The 5936-nt window shown below is 38.7% G+C and overlaps 1 long non-coding RNA gene across 1 annotated transcript; it reads right to left on the reverse strand.

The window, feature by feature from the left end:
• Positions 1-459: 459 nt before the first annotated feature.
• LOC134039205 (uncharacterized) lies at positions 460-1508 on the reverse strand. Its single transcript, XR_009932753.1, has 4 exons — positions 1420-1508; positions 1263-1336; positions 761-880; positions 460-647 (listed from the first exon to the last, which is right to left on the reverse strand). It is a non-coding gene; the product is annotated as an uncharacterized LOC134039205 (long non-coding RNA).
• Between the last annotated feature and the right edge of the window lie 4428 nt (positions 1509-5936).

Below are 5936 nucleotides of genomic sequence, written 5' to 3' on the forward strand. Positions count from 1 at the left end.
CAGTGAATTTCTGAAAGTTTGAAACTTCAATAGCTTTTTGGTCATGTGACCTATCATCCTCAAATCCATTTCAGTGTCCATTCACTTTTCTTTCCTTTTGGTTTAGTAAATAAATTACAGGTATAAATTGCTGAACGGGCTATTTAGGAGGAGAACTAGTGCTGATATTCCACCGCCATCTCCTTCCAACACACCCAGAACATGCAACCACTAAACAGTATCAAACTGCAATATCTGTGCAATCGCACATGGCATGACATATGATCAAATAATTGGAGTGCTACTCATCTGATAGCTTTATTACACAATAGACGCTTTGGATAAAAGTGTCTGCTAAATGAATAAATATACACAAGACCAGGTGCATGGTCACACCAAAAGATTGTAGAGGATAAAGTGTTTAATAACAATGCAACTAAACACATTCAAAACAGTTATATACAGAACACGAGCCACATAATTGTTATTTCCCCCATAATATTTAAATACATGTTCTAAGCAATACAAAGAAAAGGTTGTGCAAAAAGGGATTGAGACTAAAGAAATAAGCAAATGAATAAAATAAATTATTTGGATGCAAGAAAAATAATAGCAGCAGACATATAGCAGCCACCTCATCAACATTGGTGTCAAAATCCTGGGGTTTCCTGAAAAACACATGTAAGAAGTATTAATAAGATATATTTTTTATTTTATTGTGTAATCAGTCTGACAGTTCAAATGAAAATATTGAAGATTTTGAATTCCCAATTTGACTTACAGAAGACGGTCAGTGACAAAGACAACACTTCCATCTTCTTCTCTTTACTTTGTTCAGGACAGGTGTAGTCATGCCAAGGCATACCTGATGGAACCATCTTTGACAAGAGTCACACTGGATCTAAAAAGTAATTACAATAATATTGTTTTAATTTAGCAAGTATTAAAGTCCATGAATGACAACCTGTAACACACTAGCATAAGAAATGCCCTCAGAATATCTATATTTCTAATAATTACCTTGTGTCTTACTGCTGGGTTTTTGTTGGATTGTAGCAAATAAAGCTGCAAAAGTTATTTGTGTGTGAGGAATGGTAATTCTTGGTTAGTTTAAACCAGGCATACACATTTTGTTTCCTCCACACAGATTGTAAGATTTACATACATGTAAACCATATCATTTCTGGAGTTAATTTATCATCATATTGACATGAATGCATGTCTTTAATTAGGTAGTATTGTCATAATTACATTCACACTAGTGTTACAATGAAATAGCTGACCCATATTGTATTTGGTCCACATCCAGGGGGCTTGTCTATTCCGCACAGTGAACAGTCATTGTTTTCATCAAAGACTGGAACCAAATGAAAGTATATTTCAAGCCAAAATTTAATAATGAATTAAATCAGATGTAATCTCCAATTTAACCCTCCATACCTGAGTACTCCAGAATGTCTGTTGCCATCTGGCATCTCTTGACTGACATTGCTTTTTTTTGAAGTGTCAAACTTCATGTCTTGAGGGATATTGGGAAGGTTGTCCAACACCACCTCTGCCATCTTAACAATTTTACAAAACATTTATATTCTGACTGGCATGAAATTGATTTACTTTAAGGAAATTAACATACTAGGATATTTTCTCTGTATTACAAATTTCACCTGCATCACCAGTACACCACAGCTGAAGGAATCCTTCTGAATGCTGTGGGTTATTTCCCCTCCTTTCCACTTCCTATCAACCCAGTCACTTCTGCCGTGGCATGCTCTTCGCATCTTGAAGTATTCCCTGAGTAAGAGTGAAATAATGCAGCCTTTTTATAATACACTTTGTGCCCGAGAGTTAAAATAATAATAATAATATAGCCTAATAATATGTACATTGTTATTAGCAGACATGGGGTTATATCATTAACTTCTTTAACAAATAATAATATTGGCTATAACTATGATGTTATTTGTTACATTTGTACTTACCTAAATCGGGATGCGGCATGTTCGGAATCTAACTTCTCATCATGTCCAGCAGGATCCAAAACAAATACTTGGCTGGTTTTTGCATGCAGATACTGTGGAAGAATAAATGTTGCTTAATATAGTACACACAAATGGTATTGTATGTTTGGATTTGAATAAATCAAATCAGAATATTTTGGTATAGCCCTTTTTACAAGCAATACCACAGACGGTTTCACCTATGCACATATAACTACACCTGAACCAACATACCCCCTCAAGGTGAAACTATTAATGTTTAAAATAATCCTCACCAAAAACTTCCAGTGGTTGTTGTCAATGTTAAGAAAACTAATGACAGCACTGTAGTCCTCAAAACTGACCTAAATAGAAAATCAGACAGTCACATTACCCTATCAGCAATAAATGAAGGCAAACTGCACATTTCTTTAGAATGATAAAAATGTATTATGTTTAGACGTACCTTTGGAAGACTCTGGTGACGGACTTCTGTCCTCTTACCATTCATGATCACCCCTGCACTGTAATGGTTTAAGACATATACCGTCTGTCCATGTCCTCTGTTCTGCACAGCCACTTGAAAGAAGCACTCAATAGTCTAAATTAGGTGAGTAGGAGAGGATCACAAACTGTTAATTAAATTCACAAAGACACCATTTATTAAGGTTGAAATAAGCATAACCTAGTTATAAAATGGAATGGAACGCTAAATACAACACTATGCCATAATAAAACACTAGAAACAATGTGACAATAGACTGTCGCATTAATGCTGGTTTGGTGTGTACAGTGAATGGTGAAGGCTCATTTCCTGTTTTAAGGTGCTGACTGCTCTATATTGTGCAGGTATTAGATGTGTAAAACAGTAATTGTACTTGTAGATTGCCCCTCCTAACAAATGAGGTGGTAGACAGTATCTACCATATGTATATTACCTGACATACATGGAGTTACCATGTATGTCAGGCTCGGCTACAGAATTAATCGGACATGGGGGCATTTTGTATTGCTCTCTTATAGAAACCTTATAACTAAAATGAAAGGGGCACATCATACAATTTTTAGCTGACCCTGATGTATGATTTTATTTATTTTTACCTCTCCCATAAGCCACTTGTGTGGCTGCAGAGTTTTCAGTTCCAAGTGGTGTAACATGTGTGAAACTCTTTTGCCATGGGAATGGATGACGGCAACCACCACCTCAGAGGCCTTTTTCTTCCACAGGGCTTGTACCTGCATATAACACAATAAAAACAAGGATTAATTTAACATTTTGTTAAATATCCACAAAACATCGAAAAATGCCCGAAATAACAGTACCGCTTAGAATAAAAACGTCTTCTACATAAATAAAGTGTATGTAATAAAATGCATATAATACCTTTGCTGCTATTTTGGAAGTGCTATCAGATAAACTGTCTGAGGCATTGCTCACAGCAGGCATTGTCTGAGTGGCCTTGTATGGCCCTTTTGACCTTCTGGGACCCTTTTTTGGGATGGGAATTTTCTTTGGTGTTTCAAAATACTTAGATTTTCTCTTTGTGGTACCCTTGTTTTTGTCTCTTTTTGCCCATTGCTCTTCTGCTTGGTCTAAGCCTGTTATAGCTGGAGGTTTATCAGTGATTAAAGTGTCTGGTAGGTTATTTTGAATGATGTGCTCCTTGTATCTGCCTTGCAGAGAGCCATACATTTTGTGTATGAAATCGGCTGGACGGAGGTACTACTTTTTCTGCAGGATGGAGTGTTTAACAATCCAAAACCACATCTCCACTTGGCAGTTAGTGTCACGGGTCTTTGGCATTTCTGTTGTTGCCTTGCTGAGTTTGTCTTTGGCATATCTTGTTAGATTGCCCAGCAATATCCCACTCCAAAGTGGAAATATGCCTAAGTAATGGTCAAAAAGAACATTGATGATTTCTGGACAGAAAAAGTTGTTCTTTGTCCCTGTTTTTAACTGTGATAGGATTTGACACTGTGCCTTTTGATGAACAGCCTGAAAGTCTCTGGTGAATGGAGATTGTCCTGACACAGTCTTTGCTCTGATGTTCATTTCACCATGGAACTGATCTTCTGAGTCTTCTTCCACATTCTCTGCTTTGATGTGTTTAGCATGCGATATGCTTTTGTCCAGAGTGTTTTTTGCAAGTTTGACAAGATCACCATCCTCCATTGAAGCAAAAAGCACACACATGTGTTGGAACACAGGAAGGGCTTCACCCATGCTTGTACTGTTCAACAATAACGCAAAGCAATAGGTGGCATACTCCTTTAGTCCTTTGTCTTGCGTCCTTTTCCCAAATCCTTGTGAGACAGCATTTACAATGTGGGCAGAGCAAAGGTGTAAAACTGAGAATTTATGGAGGTCACTGTTGGTTTTCTGAATTGCTATGACTTCATGGGCTCTTTCCAGATAGGCAGATATAGTCTCTTTGTTGAAGGACAGCAGCACACTATCCATCAGAGCCCAGCTGTAGTCTGTCTCTACCCGTTGTACTCTGCGGGATGTGCACTTGGAGACTTTTCTGAAAGTTTCCATCAACCAGTATGTCAATGTTGGGATAGAATGTTGATTGGTTATAAGCTCAGAGATGGGGACAGGTGGCTTATCTTTGCCCATCCCTGGCAGTAAAAGGGCATAGTACAGCACCCTTTTCTTTTGATTTGGGATCTTTGACACAACACCACCAGTAGCGTCAAGATGGAGAGTAACTGGTGTGGGTTGTTTTAGATGCTCCACCAATATGTTTATTCCTGCATCCATATACAGATGGACTCCAAATGGGTCCACCTGCAGGTGCTGAATATAACCACCAGAAGAGACATTGCTGCTGCACTCCATTATTTTCTTGTACTTTTATGCACTTCTGAGGAGATCATTTTTAGAACATCTTTGGTAAGACTCCTGGTGATATTACCAGCACATAGTTCTACTCTTGGTGTCTTCCTGAGCTGCTCATAGTGGTAGTTGCTCACACCTTTGTGGATCGACCTGGCAATTCTACCTCTTCTCGGGAAGCTTGCATACCGAAATTTACTTTCCTCCTTTTTGAATGAGTGACTTTTCCTAATCTCAGCACTCTGATGGTTATGTTTTTTTGGGGGGTTATGGGCTTGTGTTTTCTCTTGAACACATACACAGCTTTGCATGACTTAAATGTGCACACTGCAGATACATGCAGGTATGAGGACATTCTTTTACGGCTGTGTGTAGCTTTAACATGTTGGTATTTAAATGACAGAGTACAGCAAGGATTGATTTTAATGAACTCTTTGGAGAGGATTTCTGTCCATGGTCGCCTAAGTTTGTTTGTGCCTGCCAATGGTTTTATTTTATTCCAATTCTCTTTTTTAATTTTAATTGTGAAAACCTTGGGTCCAGGTTTTGTTGCTCTTAACTGTGATTGGTCAAATTCAGGAGAGCCTTTGTCTGTCTTTCTTCCTGTCTCTCGCCTTCTCTAACTCTCCTTCTGTATCTGTTTCCAGTGTCCCTTCTGTCTCTATGCTTTCACTGTGTTCAGGAGAGCATGTCTTCTTCTTCCTGTCTCTCACCTTCTCTATCTCTCCTTCTGTATCTGTTTCCAGTGTCCCTTCTATCTCTATGCTTTCACTGTGTTCAGGAGAGCATGTCTTCTTCTTCCTGTCTTTCGCCTTCTCTATCTCTCCTTCTGTATCTGTTTCCAGTGTCCCTTCTGTCTCTGTGCTTTCACTGTGTTCAGGAGAGCCTTTGTCTGTCTTCTTCTTCCTGTCTCTCGCCTTCTCTATCTCTCCTTCTGTATCTGTTTCCAGTGTCCCTTCTATCTCTATGCTTTCACTGTGTTCAGGAGAGCATGTCTTCTTCTTCCTGTCTTTCGCCTTCTCTATCTCTCCCTCTGTATCTGTTTCCAGTGTCCCTTCTGTCTCTGTGCTTTCACTGTGTTCAGGAGAGCCTTTGTCTGTCTTCTTCTTCCTGTCTCTCGCCTTCTCTATCTCTCCTTCTGT

This window comes from Osmerus eperlanus, chromosome 19 (assembly GCF_963692335.1).
Source record: "Osmerus eperlanus chromosome 19, fOsmEpe2.1, whole genome shotgun sequence".
Lineage (NCBI taxonomy): Eukaryota > Metazoa > Chordata > Actinopteri > Osmeriformes > Osmeridae > Osmerus > Osmerus eperlanus.